The sequence below is a fragment of the Cydia fagiglandana genome, chromosome 4 (genome assembly GCF_963556715.1).
Source record: "Cydia fagiglandana chromosome 4, ilCydFagi1.1, whole genome shotgun sequence".
NCBI classification, from domain to species: Eukaryota; Metazoa; Arthropoda; class Insecta; order Lepidoptera; family Tortricidae; genus Cydia; species Cydia fagiglandana.
Window position 1 is genome coordinate 14,978,431 of NC_085935.1, and position 21,038 is coordinate 14,999,468.

Below are 21,038 nucleotides of genomic sequence, written 5' to 3' on the forward strand. Positions count from 1 at the left end.
TACCTTTTTATTCCTTTACACTGTAAACTTTCACACAATTATTTAAATATCGCAATTAATCAAAAGTCGTCGTCGAAACTCAAATAACATTGGCCTAACGACTGTGGCTTACATATATTATTATTTTAAATTAAATGTATCCTATTATCCAATGTAAGGATGTATCCATAAGATGATGGGACGTCTAAGCGGAAATTTTAAATCTAATCAATAACTTTTATATCAGGGTAAGAAGCGCAATTGTCACAAAATATTGTGACAACATCATTTAAAACCATTCATTCAACAATAGTGCAAGGTATTGAAGATGAATGGAGTGTACGGAGAGAAAGCACAAACAATGCGAAACAATGGCCCTCCACTCGAAGCTGGCGATACATCTGGTTCTAAAGAATAGCGCAGTGTGGTTTAAAATAGGTAATTGTGTGAAATCAATCGGTCAAAACGTTACAAATAAATAGAAACTTTTTTTTTTAAGTTACATGCCCGATTGTTTATATACCTACTCTATTAAACTATCATGATTTATTTTTTTATATTTTATTTAATTAAGTAAATTGGTTAAATATTCTATTTATTTATAAATGTACTACATACTACTTACCATTATTTCTACTGGCAGGTACAATAGGAGCATTCCACGGGCTGTCCCGTACAAACGCATTGTATTTCCTATGTTGCGACTTTTTTCTCGGCATTTAAAGCAGGCGATTATTTTTCTGTGCATATTTTTGACCATTTGTCATAGAAAAGGAAACTCTTATACCTTTAAATCTTCAGAAACTTCGCGTTTGTACGGGACAGCGGTAGACAATTTCATGGAATGCTCCAATACGTTCTTAATATAGGGTATCTACTTAATTTGAATGATAAACTACTAAATAAGTAGGTACTTACAACACACTAGTAGGTAGGTAAGTAGTTTAGTAGTACAGTCAGGGCTTAATCGTGGCCACCCTGCGGTCTGATAAGCAGGTACCTACACTAATCATAAAATATTTATGGCACCATACATTACGACAATTTTATTCAGATTTATGTTGCGAAAGATGGACACTTAAATAAAATTATCGAACGCGCGATGCAAAGACATCTAAAATAATATCACATCTATGCATTAGGTACATTTTTTTAAGAGTTTGTAAGGTTTATTCGGGTAATTCCGAATGTCGAAAACTGTCGGATAATTCCGAAAAGAGACTTTTATTATGATGGAATTAAGGGTGATTTTCATCTGAATTTCGGAATTATCCGATATTCGGTATTACCCGAATACACTTAATGTTTTTGTTTTACTTATAGACGTTTTTAAGTGCTCCATCAGCAGGGTCGGTAAATAGTTTTGTTGGAGTTATTAGGAATAAAATGGGTTAGCACAGAGGTCTTAATATTGTAAAGTCACTGTCTAAAATATTACTATATTCGGCAAGGCAACTTACGATATATTTTACGTACCAGTTGACAGAGTCCACACACGTAGCATACCACATACATACAATAAATTTAGGTATCTTTGTCATTTGTGGTGCTTAGCTAAATTTTTTTGGTATCTTACGGTATATCAATACATATGGTAGCTAGCTACGTCTATGACGGGCTTAATAAAGGTAAATTAACTTTTATTCTTATAAATTTCTACTCGATCCAAATAACGCTAAGTCTTCTTATTTTAATGAAGTTTCCCAAACTAAGCCACCTCCTGTTAAATTATATTTTTAATGAAAAAAATATTTAATAAACAAATATGTCAAAAAAATTCTGTGATGATTTTAGGCAAGGTGCACTTTATGTCTGTAGTAGACATGTGACATGGTCAGTATTTATCATCTAAGGCATAATAAGTTCAGTTGGAATGCGCGTCGTGTGGAGTGAAGGCAGCTCTGGCCGAGATAGATATGTCTTCGTCAAAATTTACATAAATGATGTATGTGATCCGCCTAATGCCATCGGTTGGTCATTTATTAAGCAGTTAGAGCGAGGCTGTGCTCATGCGCATAGCGCGCGTGCCGGAGTGCGCGCCGACAGCGCCGCCGACGCCGGACCACACTGAAACACCTCGCGCTCGCGGCTCGGCCAGGTCAAACCTGTTGACGTCCGTGAGCCAGCCTTATCTATAACATCACAAGCATTTACAAAATTGATGGACGTGCGATCCATTCAACGTTTCGAAAAAAGATAATGTTTGTCTAAAGTTTTTGCAATGTCAATAAAAAACTTTGGGCACCGTCCACGTGTGAAGCGCGCACGCCCTCGGGCTGGTGCTCGGGCGCCGAGCCCGGCGCGGGTGGTCTGCGCGCGTCGCCCGCAGGAGGCGTCAGCTTCACACGTCTACACACCACACATTTCTACTACCGCTCACCACTACAGTATAGAGCCTATAACAATCTACATAAGGCACCAATTCTACTTTACCCACAAAACAATCTTCTCGAAATATCAAGCCGATACGAGCAACTCATTACGCATGATAGTAGGTCTACCGAAAGTAAAGGTTTGGATGTAATAACAGATGGGTGTTAATTGCTATCATGAGGCGTCAATAATTGTTTTTTTAGCCACTAATGGCAATGGAAGTTCCGGGTTATGAAAGTTTTTGTAGGGTATAATCAAGTCGTAATCAGTGGGTCGCTGCTAGAGCGTGTGAGCTACTCTCCGCGGACTCACTTCACCGCGAGGAAATTATTAGTTTGGTGAATTTACCCGACACTAGTTTCGTGTTGAAGCGCTTGTGAGTATCGTATGAAGACATTAGAGGGATCTTTATGAGCCGTTGCGTGTGGTTCCTCGGTAATTCATGGTGCAATCACATATCTCATGTCCCTGCAATTTACGACTACGAACAGCGGGTAGGTAACGCTATGAAATCGGAGATAAATTAGCTTTTTGTTACGCGCTATCACTGAACGGACGTTTAGCAATATATACCTACCGTGATTTATTTATTTTTTAAACATCATTGAAGGCCCCTTATTAATATATAAATTAGTACAAACTTACCATAAAAAATACAATTTGTATATCTAATATTTGACCTTTGTTAATAAATCAGGCGTGGGTTTCTTACGAGTCTTCAGAAAAAGTGCATTGGTGAAATATTTTAAAACTCATCTGTCAGTTCTGGAACAGTTTTTGTATAATTTGTGGATGCAGTTTTAGTGAAAAGGAAGGCGGCGTGAGTGCTAATGAGACGAATTTGGGAGAGGAAACGTTAGTTTTGAACTGTAAAAAATTAGCCTGGTAAATTAATAAGTGTTGTAACGAGGCGTGAATCCAACAAGGTAAATATCGCAGTGTTGCGAGTTCGTGACCTCAGGGCCACCCACGCCGGGCAGCGCTCGCGAGTCCACGCCGCGTCACTCGCCGTCGCTCTTCATCTGACACCAACATTAATAACACCGCGCCGCTCTTCAGCTGTTTATGGATAACATTTTCATCACGAATTTTGTACCTGAGTAACAGCCATTAGAATTAATATATTCTGGTTCGGGCTTTAAAAGAGTACTTATTTATTTAGATGAAAACCATCTCTCTAATAGATCAGCTCAGTAATAGACAAATGCGTCCGTAAGCATAATTCCCAAATTGTTTTCTCGGAGAATGTTTTGATAAACATGATTGCGGCGCGAATAAACCTTGTAGGGACAATCAAAACAGGAAAAAGATCTTGCGAATAAATGTGAGCGTACAACTACTTACAGAAAACGCGATCCGACAGATCCTATCGGAAAACCCACTATTTTCCATCAGCGTCAGCCATATTTTTGTCAATTTTTCGTCTGACATATCCTATTTCCTATTCAGAAAAACACGGAGCAGACGTGAAGTTGGAAAACAAGGGAATAGAAAAAAGAGGTTCTCGGTCGAAACGACAGATAATCGTGTTAGCCGGCCGCAGCGGCGAATAACTGATGCGGCCGCCCGCTGCACCGAACCCAATGAGATTGCGGTGTTTTTTCCGGCGACGCTCCGCGGAGACAAACAAGGAATGCAAATTCGTGTTGACACCGCGATCCATCTTGTTCGCCTCTCCGGAGACCAGTTCCTGGGCAAATGGCGCCGTGATTGAAACGTCTACGAGCTTTATTTGTGCAAGGTTTCTCATGTTTTTGTTTCTGCGTGCCACCTGGTTGGGGTTATAGGTGGGTTCTTGATTCAATCAATTTAAATATTCCGTGGCATTTGCAGCTAGGGGCGCAAACTAGATTTTTAATATGATTTTAAATAAATGTAAATATTTTTTTCTTTTTTATTGTGGGATATTACCATATTAAAAATTAAATAGGTAAGTATTTTTAATATTTATTTGTTTTAGTCGATACCTATGAAGACAAAATGGGTCAGTAAACGACGGAAACGGGTAGTTAGTTTCGCTTAATCTTAAAAACAAAACAGTCGCTGTATCGTAAAACAGGAGCAGTGGCGGCGGCGGGCAGGACAAACTGTGACCTTACTCGCATGATGGACGGTCTACGCTCGGCTGCACCCCGCCGCTGGCTCCACTGGCGACTGCTGAAATATTCGCAACTAAATTTTTACAGTCGAAATAAGTGCACACAGCAAACTTTCAGTATTCAAGCGCATACAAAATTTAACCTGGCCTGAAATACTATATGACTTGGTAGGGACAATAAATTATAAATTATAGGACACACGTCTTTAAATCCTATTGAGTTTGTATCGATCATCATTTTGATTCTGATCGTCAACTAGATTCATAAATGATCATTATTTATAACAATTGATTTTACATATGAATTACTCGTAAATTCGTTTTAACATTCACCAATCATTTAAGAATTTCAATGTAAGTACTTATAAATATATCAATCAGTATTCAGTAGGCATCATAATAATTCTGAGTCGCCAGTGTATCATTGATTACAAATGAGTAATTTGTGTATACATATTATACATGTATATCTATTCAACTATAGAAAATGTATTTTTTATTGTCCAATTGGATTTTGTACATGTACATGTAAATAGATCCGTATAGGTATAAAAATCCGTATACCGATGCGTGATGTAACATGAGCAAAAAATTAAAGTAGGTATACATGGTAGAAACGTAATTATGTGCAATAAAAAATATTTTTCCTGATTTGAATCAATGGACATTTACTGTTATTCTTTAGACACTAATTACACGTCGCTGGTGCGCTGGTGGCCTAGCGGTAAGAGCGTGCGACTTGCAATCCGGAGGTCGCGGGTTCAAACCCCGGCTCGTACCAATGAGTTTTTCGGAACTTATGTACGAAATATCATTTGATATTTACCAGTCGCTTTTCGGTGAAGGAAAACATCGTGAGGAAACCTGCATACATCTGCGAAGAAATTCTAAGGTGTATGTGAAGTCCCCAATCCGCATTGGGCTAGCGTGGGGACTATAGCCCAAGCCCTCTCGCGCTCGAGAGGAGGCCTGTGCCCAGCAGTGGGACGTATATAGGCTGAGATGATGATGATGATGATGAATTACACGTCAGAAATAGTACCTGTGCATGCTTATAGGAACCATCATTCTATCCAGAAATTTGAAATGTTCCCCCGCCTCGATACTGTTAAAAATGAACAAATCGGCGATTTCTTACGTCACTATTGTCTCCCGCTGCAGTGCAGTGGCAACGAAGGTGTTGTGAATAGATGCGCCGGGGCTCCGCTGTCCAATAAATATATTGTTTGGAGCGCGCCAGCACAGATAAAGCAAGCTCGCGCCTCGTTCTGCCTCGCTGCCCTGGGTGGACCCACTGCTGGCGGATTAAAGTAAGATTCAAGTATTGGTGAAATGACATTACCAATTTTATTTTATAGTAGGTAACAGCTTCCGCGTCCCCGGACCAAGCTATAGGAGTCAGAATAAAGGATGAGCCCCGTTTAGACCGGGCCGTGTCCAGGTCGGACGTTCCGGCGCATCGTTTTCTATGGAAAGTATCACGTGGTCGCTTGTCATGTCATAGAAAAGTAAGCGCCGGAAGTTCCAAATGTTCCAATGCACGGCCCGGTCTAATGTGAGTCATCCTTAAACCGATTTATGATGGTCCAGAAAAGTTCTTGAAAAGCGACTGCGAGTCATAGTTAGAAGACGTAACTTGACGTAAGGTCAAATAAGGTGGATGGAGGACAAGATTACAAGCAACCGATTCATGGGGTTAGTGCGGTTCGACTGGTTGTGTGCGGTTGATTTGAACAAACCTCATTTTACTTTTCTCAAATGTTAGCTCTTTTGGTCCCAGCAATAAAACATATGATGATGATGATGATGGTATCCTGTTATCCCTCATCAGGGACATAGGACTCTTAGAAGGGTTCTCCACTGTTATCGATCCTGCGCTGTCTTCTCGAGTTTCTTCCAGTAAAACATATATAGGTAATGAATTATATGGGCAATTAATCTTCCGGTACGGTAAGTACCTACATTTAAAGAATAAAAGTTTAGTTCATACTAAAACGTGATGATCCGGAAAAGCCAATTTGTGACATAATTACTATCTGAATAGAAAACATTAACGATTCTGCATAAGACGCAACCAAAAAAATAAATTTCATTTATTTTTAAACAAATAATTGTAAATCGCTCAGCTAGCAGTGGCAGCGCCGCAGCTGGCCGGTGTCAGCCAAACGCGGAGAGCTTGGCGTTTGCACATTATGACTTTGTGGACGCTGTGCGGATTATTTATCGGCTCGAATGTTTTTCAGCTGAAGACAAAGGATTAAGAGTTTTGGCAAAATATAGAATTGGATTAGAACTTAGTTTATTAAATACTAGCGAAGCGACCCGCGCCAGCTTCGCTTGAAATGTTACATTGCACAATATGCACCTAAACCTTCAAGAATCACTCTTTTGATTGGTGAAAACCGCATGAAAATCCGTTCAGTAGTTTTTGAGTTTATCGCGAACATACAAACACACAAACAGACAGACGCCATGGGGACTTTGTTTTATGAGGATGATGTTATATTTACTTTTAAAAAACCTGCCTAAAATTGTGTAATGAATTTATAAAATGTGTAAAGCCAATTATACTGATTTTTTTTAACCTTCCGGCTTTTACTAAATATTAAGCTTACTTCCTGATTAACTGCGACGAGTACCTATAGGATAAGTGTGCCAATTTCTTTTTATTGTGATATTTATGATTGGTAAGTAAATAAATGTTAAACATTTTAATATTTATGTTATAACGTAAACTACTATGGAATTCCCGCAAAAATAAATGTTATAGAATTTATGGGTCATCCGTGGCTGGTTCTAATTAACTAGCATTAAGTAAGTGTTGCTATAGCAGTTAAGATGATAGTGGTAGTGGTGGTCCCCATTTATGCTGTCTGGAAATTGTATAATTAAATTACATATATACCTAAATTTATTCTATATAAAGTTTTTTGTTTGACTTTGTTTTTAACAGCTCTTAATTCTATTCTAGTCCGTTATGCTGTTGAACGACTTTGTTTGTTCTTGCAAGTTATGTTCTAGGGCCGCATGCTACATTTTTTTAATAATGTAAAATAACTAAATTTAAATAATAATAAATAATCCTACATCCTGTAAAATTACAGCAAATTGAAACGAAATACCTAACTATTTACCGTATACACGAAAACTTTGCGTTCACCGTTCTGCATTGAAAAAACACCTAAATAAACAAATTATAGGAAACCAATACGATTTAGAGCGTCCCTTGAGACAGGCCCGTTCCGCTTGTCCGCCGCTACGGGGAGCGCATTGTCACCCTACATGCCGAGATGTAGGTAAACATAATGCTTTATTCGAAAAGATATCGCAAGGAGCTCTAGATTTTTCTTTAAAATTGTATTTTATTTCAAATAAAATAATCGTCTATTTCATTTTATAATTTATAAGTTTAGTAGTGTTTACTCAAATTTAAATAACACATATCAACATATTTTTGTCATTTTTAAATATTGTTAAAATGAAGTGGATTTATATCATGTGATTTATCGCTACATATCAATAAAATAATTAGGAAAAATTCTACTATGAATTTATGATTTATGTAGGTAGGTGTAAAACTAGATGTAAAACTACCTACTGCCATTAACAGTTCATTAGTAAACACCACGGGCTTAGAAAACGGCAGAAAGGTTCTTAATCACGATAAAAGTAGTAGTCGTATGTGTCGCACATTAATTAAGATCGGACCGTCCTAATTTATTCAGGTGACGTGGGGCCACCGCCGCGCGACGTTTGTTCGGGGGCTTGGGTGTGTTTGTCTCAAGTTGCCACGTCTAATACTGGACTTAGGAGTCCTGTGTCTCTAAATATATTATGTATAAGTGATGGTTACTATGTTGCTAAGTTCTATCTATGCAGTTATTTATAAGTAATTGGAATTTACAATTCCAAGTTAGATAAATAGAGAGGTAAGTAGGTAAAATTGAAGTACCTACGTAAAATTGAATTCGTCGCAAAATTATATTTATACATTTATATTCAGCCCATTTAAAATAGTATTTTCTACTCAACGTTTTGCGAGTTGTATGAGTGAGGGGTCTGTCTGTGTCTTTGTTTGCCTGATTCGAACTTTAAGATACGTCAAATAATAGATCTAGAAACGATATGGATTAGATGTGTCAGAGTGACGTTTTTGTTTGAAGAAACGTCACATTTGACACTGACATATCTAACCTATATCGTTTCTAGATTTATTAATTGACGTATCTTAAAGTTCGAATCGCGCCGTTAGTCATTTAATATGTTTGCTCTCTTACAGATTTCAAATGATGAACGTTGGTACAATGTGAAAACGCTCTTATGGTAACATTCCATTTCTAACCGCAGCTGCACTCCCGGTACTGAACGCGTCGCTGTCGTTGTCAATTTCCATAGTAAAATGAACAGTAGTGCAGCTGTCGTTGGAAATGGACTGTCACCTTTACCGTCTACGGTGTCCGTCGCGCCGATATCCTATGCTAAGTATGCTGGGTCAATAAGTTCTGTGCTAGTCGATATGTGCCATGTTTTGCTTTAGATTCATCCTCTGCTGTGTGGATGAGAAACTGCAAGCAATTAAGCTGTAGCTTAATGTATAGTAATTGTGCTTCGACATGACATGAGTTGCGAGTTGCGACTTGCGCCGGTAAAGTAAATTCTGCTACAAATCTGTCTTCAATAAAACGTAATTAAACACTTATTTACCTAATTCATAAATGCGCTACAAGTTCAAACCTCAATTAGCTAATAATCGTTTGTTCTTATCCGTCATTTTGACTTATGTATTTGTAAGAAAGGGATAAAACATAATTTAACTAAATCAGTTCCGTAAAGTTTTATGAACAAGAAGGTTAATCTATTTGTTTAAGCTTATTAAGTTCTAAAATAGAAAATCTGTGAGAAATATTATAACCGTATATTTTGGTTAAGTCAGTATGACTCACGAGCTCACGACAGATTAAATTAGATAATATTTTTTGGGTTTACAGAGAATTTTCATAAACTAAGGGCACTTAGATAGATATATACCTTCTATACGTCAGTAGGTTTGTATGTATATCGGCGTAGAGACTCTAGACCAGCGGTGGAACAAAAATGGGTTTTGATAACATTAAAGTTTTTTCTTTTTTGATATGTTATTGTAAGCATGTTAAATAACGTTCATGTAAAAAGTTAGAAAATTTTAGGTGGAGCGTTCGGCCATATTTAAATATTTCAATTTTTGCTAAATAACTATGTAAATATAAAATTAAAGTTACAAAAAACTTTAACATATTCAATAACACTTTAATTTATTCACAATATTCGGTTTTTAGAAATCTGGAACAGCTGCTTTCTGGTGAACGTAAAAACACGAATTATTATGTAAATACAGAATTAGAGTAGCTGATATTGCAAAATTACGATATTACCTATCAACTTAGTATACATGTAAAAAGTTAGAAATGTAGACAATGTGCTTGTCTAGATATTGATTTCTGGTTAAGCAGTATAGCCAATATTGAATTAAAGTCTGTAGAGTTAATATTACACGGTCATAATAAAGATCTTACTTCTCACACAAAAGATTAGAAATATAAAATCACGGCGACACTAAATACTGATACGTAAGTATGCATTCCGAGCTTATATTTCAAACGCGCGGCGTTTTCGCGCGCCGCGCTGTGCGCCGGGGCAGGAGGCAGCGATCGACGGTCGCGGGCTAGCGGTTAGCGCGGTGACCTTAAAATACGCAAAGCGTTTATAAAATTATTATCAATGGTAAATAGTTATTTTACACAGTACACTAATGGAAACTTACCTTCCCTTATTTATTTCTATATGTACTAGGGATTGCCCGCGGTTTCGTTTACGTAGAATTCGTTATCGTGTTAAGTATAGAAATAATAGATACATTTGAAAATTATTTTAGGTGCATTGTCATACAGATAACTACCCTTGTTAAAGTATTCTTCAAATTCAATACACAGGTGTCATTTCAATATAATTTTGCGTAATTTGGCGCTTTTAGGTTATAAATGACTAGCGACATATATTTTTTAAGATATCATAAAATCAATTTCAAACTAACGTTATTCAATATTTATAATTTTAAAGTCAATATTACCAACCAACTGATCCAATTTACCTACGGAAACAACTCAAAATTTGCATCAAATTAAATGCCACTTTTCTTATCCGTTTCGAAAAATCAAGAGGGCCTTTACGAGCTGATGTGATGAAAATTTTATTTAACCTTCGTCCCTCGAAACCTTCACTACGCTCAAGGTTCAATTTTACGAAGCACTCGCTACGCTCGTGCTTCAATTTTAGAATGTTTGAATTTGTGAATGTACTTCCTGCCTCGCACAGCCAAACTGTGGAATGAACTGTCCGATACGACCTTCAAACCTTAAAAGACCCCCATCTTAAAGGTCGGCAACGCGCTTGCAACCCTTCTGGTGTTGCGGGTGTCCATGGGCGGCGGTAATCGCTAACCACCAGGTGATCCGTCTGCTCGTTTGCCTCCTATTTGATAAAAAAAATGTTTCGCTTGTTTGGGTATCAATATTAGCACGAGCGGTTAATCAACAACTTTTCCCCTTGTAAAACAAATAAGGTAGGTGAAGTGCAGGCATATCAGGCCCGGCGGGTAACAAGGCCCAGCATTCAAAAATAACAGTTGCTCCCTATTATTCCCAATTATTCTGAATTTGTACTTGTTGCTAAGAAGGCCCACTGTCAGTGCAGGTAAAAAGGTCCAGTCCCGGGCCTTATTGAACATATGAGATGAAATATTAGATTAAAATATTTTAAGATAATTTTGAATATTTTTAATCTCTTATTAATAAGGTCGATTTGAAGAAACTTCTATAAAATTATGACTTATAAATAACACTTGCACTGCGTGGGCTGTCAAAATTGCTGCAGACTTTTCTTGGTCTAACTCTAATCATTTATCACTTGCTTTATTGACCTAAAGACGTTTATAGATCAAAAAGTCTAATAACATTGCGGCACTTATACTTTTTAAAGGCAGTAACTATTTACAAGTGACTTTTTTTGTTAATACATAGGTAGGTATTTACGATAGAAGTGCGAAAAATAGATATTTTGCAACGAGTGACAAATTTTAACACACGGCCAAAGGGAGTGTTTTAATGTGCTTATTATAGCACCGGTGTCGTAATGTAGCACCAGATGTACTGTCAAAATTATGTTAATATAATACTTATTTGTTACGAATAAATATTTATACTGTAAAAAATTATCCCACCAAACACATTTTCATGTAAATTGTTGCTAAGACGAAACCATAAGACTCGCACTGTCAAAAAGTTGTCAGATCTCTTGTCGACCCAAGCTTCAAACTCTACAAGCCCTAACTTCACTAACTCTACACCTTAGTCAAAATATGTGGCTTGGCTGTTTCGCTACCGCCACATGGGCATAAGGTGAAAAATTTATTAAATTCATTATTTTTAGGGTTCCGTACCTCAAAAGGAAAAATACTGAACCCTTATAGGATCACTCGTGTGTCTGGCTGTCTGTCTGTCACAGCCTATTTGCTCCGTAACTACTGCACCAATAAGTTGAAATTTGGTATACACATGTAAGTCTATAACCCAAGAACATACAGTACCGGTCAAAAGTTTAAGTTCACTCTGTAAATTCGGTTAAATGAAGCTATAACACAATGTACTAATAAAAGTATTTAATAATCTTTTATTACATAATAAATTAAAGGTAATTCTCTAATTTAAAACCACAATTAAATAAAAAAGATCAGTTTTTGCCAACTTTAGACTCTTCAAAATATCCGCCTTTTGCTTTCAATGCAACACACACACACACTTTCGGCATTCGCGTAATTAGTTTTTGCAGTGGTGATGTCGAAATTTTATTCCAACAAATGTATAGGTATTCCCAAAGCTGTTCTTTATTAGTTGGCCGCATTTTTCTCACACTCCTGTCCAATTCATCCCATAACAACTCAATTGGATTGAGGTCGGGCGATTGAGGAGGCCAATCCATATATTTTAATTCTTTTTGGTTCTCTTTGGATGAAATGTAGTTTTTGCACAACTTCGACGTATGCTTGGGATCGTTGTCTTGTTGGAAAACAAAACCTCTGCCTACAATCCGTTTTCCAGATGGACAAGCGTGACGTTGCAAAATGTTATGATACATTTTCTTATCCATTATGCCATTGACTCTCACGAGATCACCAACTTTATCACCCGCAAAGCATCCCCAGACCATAACTGATCCTCCACCGTGCTTCACTGTTGGCAACACGCATTGCTTTATCATTCGTTCGCCTACTTGTCGTCGAACATATTGACGACGACTCCCTCCAAAAATTTCAAACTTCGATTCGTCAGAAAATAAAACTTTAGACCACTGTTCAACGTCCAGTTTTTGTGTTTCTGGGCCCATTTCAACCTCTTAACTTTATTCTGACTACGTAACAAGGGTTTTTTGGCAGCAATACGACCTTTTAGACCATAGTTTCGCAGACGCCGTTGCACTGTCGAAACCGATACTCGCTGTTCTCGGGTGGCGTTGAGTTCTTCGCAAATTTCTGGAGCAGTTAGAGTACGTTGGCGTTTGCTCTGCACGCAAATAAATTGGTCTTCGCTTTTAGACGTGACTTTTGGCCTACCTGACCGAGATCGACTGCAATTAAGACCGGTTTTTTGTTTTCGTTTCAAAGTACTCACGACAGCGGTTTGAGAAACCTTCATTTTTTCAGCGATTTTCCGCGTCGTGTAGCCCTCATTTGACAGAGTTACAATAACAGCACGAGTTTCGACACTAAAATCGGCTTTGCGACCCATTTTAAATGATTTCTAACTTCACGAAATCTCATAGGAAACACGGAACAAAAATATTAAATGGATCAAATTTTCCGAATAACATAAAACGATTCCTCCAAGAGGTATTTTTATTGTTATTTGGTAGTAGTGGAAACAATTAAACGTTTGAAATTCAAAACATATTCTATATTTGAACATAATTAAATATGATAACCTTATTTCGCAGAGTGAACTTAAACTTTTGACCGGTACTGTACATGTAAAGTAAATAATAGAAATTCAAATGTGACGTTCCACGGGAAAAGGTACCTTATGAGGGTTTCTAGTTTCGGAGTTATGAAATGTTTTGTAAAGAGGTGAAAATATGCTCAATTTTTTTTTATTGTGTGATCTCAAACCTTAATGCGTAACGTTTGTTTACCTGTTTTTATTTTTGTTATAAGTTAGTTATAAGCCTAGTAACGTCGTCTCAGAGTTTAGTAAAAAGGTACCTTATGGAAAAAAGGTTGAAAATTTCCAAAAAAACTAGTCAATACGGGAAAAGAAGTTTGGTAGAGAACTGTATTAGCATTCTGCAAAACTAATTTGATAATTTCAGTTCTGGTTGGGGCGCCTAGCAAATATTATAACCGTACATCGACCGACATTATAAATCCAAGTAGCCTGCTATTATACTAAAGTTACTCTCGTCAAGTCTTTCTTAACTAGAATAATCTTCATTTGGTTTGGTCGCATGCAATAAATCAGCCATTGGTTTGCTGAAAAATGCCAATACCCGACGCATTACCTTATGGAATATCTAAGGTCATTGAACCTCAATGCCGCTTGTCTTCAATGGCAACCAAAATATATTATTGATAAGAAATAGACGATTTATAATATCTTTACCCCAAAATATTATTAGTTTATCCTAACTGTTCCATCATCATCATGCCTCATCATGTAACTTAACCACAAGGTACCTTTTCATTACATACAAATTATTGGTCTTTTTTAAGATTATTATGACGAAGAACCAATTAAATTTGTGGCAGTTTAATGTAAATTAATATTTTCTATTCATAAAAGATAAAAGCTTCAATGTGATTGATGTTTTGTAGTGATGTATTATTAGATTTATTTCCATAAGGTACCTTTTCGTAAATGTATGGAGCAAATACTGTTATTGTTATGTAAGTTTAAAGTGGCATAAGGGGTTAAATATAGTATTTAGTTGGGGTTTTAGGATTTATTTCATTTGAATGACAGAATTTCTTTCATATTATGTGCTCAGAAAAATTGATTGTGTGTTACATTAAAAGTAAAAATATTCAATTATCTGATTTTATATGAAAAAGTCAGAAAATACATTTTCACCTCTAAATCGGTATTGTTTTTTGCTTAAACTGTCTCTCAGTGTCGTTTTCTAATAGATAAAATTTAAATCTAGAGAGCTCATTGCAATAAATCGTGAAAATGTAATAAAACTTTATTTTCAAGAGACTGGTTAGTATACACATAAATCAGTCGATATCAAAGGTTTCTATTTGCATTACAGAACAAGTCGCAACATTTTTTAAATCTCAGATATATAAGGTATTATTATTTGTAGTCAACTATGTAACTTACTTCAGGAACATAGTTTTTTAGGCAGCTAAACTTAAAACTTCTGTATCGTAAAGTTGCTCATTTCACAACATTATTTTCAAAAAATCATATCTCTTTTGTATTATCGATAGCTTATTTATTGTAGATTACTGGGGTATGCATAACTCCATACCCACCATAAGGTACCTTTGACCGTGGGACGTCACAAATAAAGGGGTCACTTTTGAGATGAATGATAAATAGAAGAAAAAAACACTATATCTTGTTATATATCAAATTAAGGGGCTCATTGTGAGAACCTCAGATATATTTTTTCATAATTTTAAAATAAATAGTTTAGAAGTTATTTAAGAAAATACGCAAAAAATGACCATTCCCCGCCCCCCCCTTATCTCCGAAACTACTGGGTCTACAATTATGAAAAAAATACACATATTAGCTCTTTTCCTATAGATGCCAGAAAAACCTATTAGAAATGTGCAGTCAAGCGTGAGTCGGACTTAAGTACCTAGTTTTCCGATCCCTACGGGTTTTTTAAAGACATTTTACTCACTTTTCTCTAAAAAAAATATATATTGTTAAAATTGTGTAATGTACGGAACCCTTGGAACGCGAGTCCGATTCGCATTTGGGCGGTTTTTGTATTATACTTACAGTAGTTCTTGTAGAAATGAAACGGCCAAGCCACATACTTTTGGTGTAGGGCTAGTAAAGTTTAGAGGGCTTGTAGAGTTAGAAGCTTGGCAAGAGATCTGATAACTTTTTGACAGTGCGAGCCTTATGGTTTCGTTTGGGCAACATTTTACATCAAAATGTTTTTGGTGGGATTTCACTTCTTTTTGTAAGTTGCTTATGACAATCTTCCATGCCCTAATTTAAAGGGTTGGGGGTGATTTACTATTAAAAATCCTGAAATAAGTATCTGGGGGCATCTGTTACACAATGTACTTCTTACTGATTCCCCATATAAACCCTTCACCCCGTAAGGGTAAACTTTGGAGTTAAAATCTGCCTTCACCCCGTAAGGGTAAACTTTGAGGTTGAAATCTATTCTATATCCTTCCCCATAACAATACCTATCTACATACCAAATTTCAACTAAATCGGTTCAGCGATTATTGATTCCCCATACAAAATTAAACCCCATCTTCATCCCCTTAGGGATAAAATTTTTTTGAATTTATTTGTTGTTTGTGTACTAAAACTATCTTACATACCAAATTTCAGCTTCTTAGAGGACTTCAGGAAGTACCCGGTATTGATGATCATCAAGTGAGTGAGTCAGTGACGAAATCGAAGTTTTTAGATATGAATAAAATCTAAAGTATAAGAGCTATGCAATTGATATGCTTAATAAGTCCGAGAACTTTGTTTATCTGGTATAATCCAACCCCAAGTTATGAGGGTTCCAAAAAACGACGAAGCGCTTCGAGAAAAGGTAGATAGTGCCCTTGCGCTTTGCTCGTCTTGGCAGGGGCACTGCCGTGCCCCCAGATGTTAAAAGATGATACTACTATAACTAATAAAGATTTATGTTTAGTTACCTACTATTTTCGCGTAAACTAGACAATTTTTATATCTTTAGTTATTAAGGCCCAAAATAATTATTTTCACTTATTATAAATAAATCCTCCTGTTATGAAGTATCAAATATTGTTATTTGTATATGTATAACTCTTAAGTTAAAAACAATAAAATCTGTTATTACCTACTGTCAAAATGATTATTTTTTGCGGGATTAAGTAATACACTGCTAGTGTTCAATAAGGCCCATAATAGGACTTTTAAGGTATATTAAGAGTATCGTAATATTTTTATAACTATTTTGGTATAATGAAGAAACTTAAATAAATGAGAAACCTATTTGAGTGAGTTTTTCATACTTCATATCCTGTTTATTAAAAAAAACCATTTTAATTTAAGGTGGGCTGTATATAGGCATATACGGCCCACACGGAATATACAATAAGGTAAGTGGCCTCACTTACCTTATTGTATATTCAGGATGTATACCGTGTAATATTGAGCAGTTGGTTTATAATATACATATTATGATATTGACCTTGAATAGGACAGGACATGACAATAGGAACCAGAAATAGGTATAGTTGGTCAAACCATTTGTCAGTAAATAAAAACAAAAAACTATATTCATCCTTTTCTTTTGGGTGCTAGTACTAGTGTAAGTCAAAGATAGTATGATGATTCTCTCTGTCTATGTTTGAAATGAGACTTTGTTTTTACAAACTATGTATAGTAAAAAATAGTTGTGAATATCTTGTACATTTTTATTACAATATTAGTCAAGATAATGAAATATAGCTGGTCAAGCAAATCTTGTCACTAAAAAAAGGCGCGAAACACAAATTTTCTATGGGACGATATCCCTTCGCGCCTACATTTTTCAAATTTGCCGCCTCTTTCTACTGCCAAGATCTGATTGACCAGCTGTAGGTATTTTTACGTAATAAGATATTTTAATTTCACGTAATGTCCGCATCTAATTTATACATGTGCACGGTAAACAAACAAATGAATGATAAGAAAAGACAGACAGTGTTACTGAGCGGGAGGTGGGGCGAGGGGCGAAGTATAGGTAGGCTATGATAGGCTCTCGAGCGCCGCGCCGGCGACTGACGGACCAGCGCGGCGTATGTATGAATTTCGCGCCTTTTTAACTAGATTTTACTATTACAATGCAAGCTACACGCAGAAATTTCTTACTTTCCATAATATGGCTGCGTATATTATTTTATAGTAATAGACTTATTTTTACAGACTCTAATTCAATATTAGATCTTATAGGACAAAAAACGCATATTAATTCTAGAGCATATATCTTATTCTTCTAGCTTTTTAGCTTGCCTATTAACTTAAAAAATGAGATATGTTGTTGTGGATTTATTAAACTTTAATTCAATATCGACTAAATAATAAGCTAATTGTAGTTTGATAAAGAAGCACGTTAAAAAAAATTCTAATAATTTTACATTATAAAGCGTCATACATATTATAAACAATGGAACTTAAACATTGCACTTTAATTCAATATTAAAAAATCATTACTAAAAATATATAAATACCTAATTTATATCTAACGCTCGTTCTAACTTTTCATCATATATTGCAAATATGCTTAAAAATATGTCCCATATCAGATAAGTATCACTTTTTCAACTTTAGAATTATCAAAACTTATAGTGCAAAAATCCGGTCCCACTATTGAGCTACTCTGTTCGTTGTGTCTTCATAATTTGAAACTGTTGTATTATAATGACATATTGGGGTAGTTATGTATACCTAAGTGCTGTCTACTTAATGGTAACATTCCATTTTTAACTGCAGCTGCACTACGGGTACTAAACGCGTCGCTGTCGTTGTCAATTTCCATAGTAAAATGAACAGTAAGTAGTGCAGCTGTCGTTGGAAATGGACTGTCACCTTAAACTGTATACCAAGCCAAGTTTCGACTCTAGTAATAAAATTAAGTAATCCCATAGTGCCCAGGATTGTAGTGGGGAAGGAAATGCGAGTCGCATACCTATGATTTAGTTGTTTTAATATCGAGCTCCTACTAAAATTTTATCACCTACTACGAATTTCATCTGAAACTATATTAGATTTGGTGTATAGGTAGGTAAATTCAAATATATCTTAGGTAGGTTCTAGTTATGGATACTTGCCATATAAGTAATGGTAAGTGTAGAATAAAAAAATAAATAAAATTGATACTTAAGGCACCAAGTTTTTTTATTTATAAGTTTGTATAGTTTTAGTTTTATCTTATCCCTTTTTTAATTGTATGTAGTTGTACTGTTTGTTAGTTTTGAATATATTTATTAGCTGAGTAAGTTAGTATTATAAGAGATGAGATGATGAGATGAGAATTTTAACAGTTCGGTGCAAATCTCTTGCCAACTCTATTTTATTTTAGATAAGTACTAGGAAGTATTAGACATAACATATGTATCAGTGGCGTAGCTAGAGGATATGGCGCCCGGGGCAGGCACCAAATTTGCGCCCCCCCCCCCCCCAAACGAAATGAACTAACGAAAGGGTTACTTTTTTACTTATTAAAGTTTACTTTTCATTGAAACAAATAAGTGTTTGTTTTAGTACATCGGTGGCTAACAAAGTTACGACCTTACGACCCACCTGATGGTAAGCGGTCACCGCATCCTATGGACGTCTACACTCCAGAGGCGTTACATGCGCGTTGCTGACCATTCTAAAACTTATACACCTATTTTTTGGAGATCTCCTTAGACTTAAAGGTTCAATATCGCTTGTGAGTTTGGGATCGTAGACTATTCAAAGGTACAGCGCGCCTTTGGACTGATTTGAAGGGTCCAAGGTGGCATCCAGATGCTCCTGCCCAAAGGTGACAGCAGTACTCAATAAATGGGATCTGTCTACCCCAGAATAAAGTATCGCCTCCCTTTATTGAGCACACCGAGTTTTTTTGGATACGAGCGCAGCCTACCCAGCAAGGTGGCTACGAAATTATTGGATGTCACTGATGGAGATGTCAACACCGAGGCTCCCAATACTCCCTGACATGGCAAGGGTTGTGCCTTGAAAAATGAGGTTACCTTAGCGCTAAACGCGCAAAATTGAGTCTTGGTGGGATTGAATTGGACTAAATTGTCCCGATCCCACACCGAAACTCTGGATAGAATGCTCTTAATACCTGACACAGGTTTTTCACGACATTTAGTATCACAGAACGAGCGATGTTAGCACGGCATGTCTTGTTTATACAGGCTGGTCTAAACCTTGACGTCCAAAAAATTTTTAAATTCCTCACGCTGTGGGCTATCAGAATATGTATCTTAGCCGACGACGTTTCGTAATAGTTTTCGAATTATGATTTTTATTACTTTTAACTTTTGTAATAAATTCCGGGGTGAAGATTTAATTTATAAAAAAAAAACTATTGAACTTTATTGAATGTTTCTTTTTGTAACATAATCCTTGACAAACGGCGCAGTTGCTAAAAAAACATCCAACAACAGCATCCTCACTTGGCTGATTTGGGAAAAAAACAGACTTTTACGTTCAAGCATGTCAAGCTTAATGTTGCCCTTACCTAAATAAATAAAAAATACAAGCGATTTCAAGGACTTTTTGTTATTATAGAAACTGCTGGACCCTAAGTTTTTTTAAAAGGTAAAAAAAGTGATACTTAATATAGTCCTAACTTTTCAGAGTCGCCGGTCAAAGGAACTGAGGTGGAAAGCTTCCAAATTAGTAATTCATTAAAAAAAGTCCTCTTTTGTTATTTTTATTATTTTATGGGGTCACTTCCCCATCGCTATTTCATGTTATCAGTGCAAATACCACGAACAATTATTAGAAGACATAAAAGCAAAGCAAAGCTTCACCCCGGAATTTCTTAACAAAAGTTAAACTCGTAAACTACGAAAAATCGGCTAACATGGGGTATATTCTGATAGCCCACGACATCGATTCTAAAAAAATTATTTGGACGTCAAGGTTTGACCATCCTGTATACAGGGTGGCTAAAAAATAACTGCATTTCCGTTGCCAGGGAGGTTTTGGTATTATACTGAGCAAGTCGCGAAAATAGAATTTGGCTGTGTCCTACATTTTGGCTGGTCCATTTTCTATGGGAGGTATTTTGCCCATTTTGGCGCCCCCCCTTGGACGGCGCCCGGGGCACGTGCCCCCTCCAACCCCCCCCCTAGTTACGCCACTGATATGTATTATAAACTCACAGAATTAATATCAATTAAACATTAATTAATTTCTGCTCTTTTAACTAAAGAAATAAACAACGAGTCCAATCAAACAAAAACTTAATTGATTCGTGACAAAAACTCGAGAATGTGTTGCAAAACGGCGGATTCCATAATGAAAGGCGAAAAAATCCCGATCGCCACACGGGCTTGAAAGCTACTTAGCGGACCCCTCGCTCATACCAGCGACTTGCATTAAATGCATCTAAATAACTGTCTTTATATTGAACCTTATGCATTAATACTTACAGTTTAGTTCACCTTGCGTTGTCAGTGTCCCGCCTACTTGGGGCGTCGCCCCCCCTCCGTGGGCGCAGTGAGAGCGTTCACACGACAAGCTCGCTTTAAATTTTTAATGAGAAGTACAATTGTAGTTGATTTTGACAAAAGTGAAATGGACAGTGTCATTGCGCAGTACTGAAGTTTCAAAGATAATTATGACGA

At 36.4% G+C, this 21,038-nt stretch overlaps 1 long non-coding RNA gene across 1 annotated transcript; it reads right to left on the reverse strand.

Annotated features, from left to right (window-relative positions):
• Positions 1-6,487: 6,487 nt before the first annotated feature.
• LOC134663907 (uncharacterized) lies at positions 6,488-21,038 on the reverse strand. The gene is made up of 3 exons (XR_010098186.1): positions 20,844-21,038; positions 8,896-9,015; positions 6,488-6,693 (listed from the first exon to the last, which is right to left on the reverse strand). It is a non-coding gene; the product is annotated as an uncharacterized LOC134663907 (long non-coding RNA).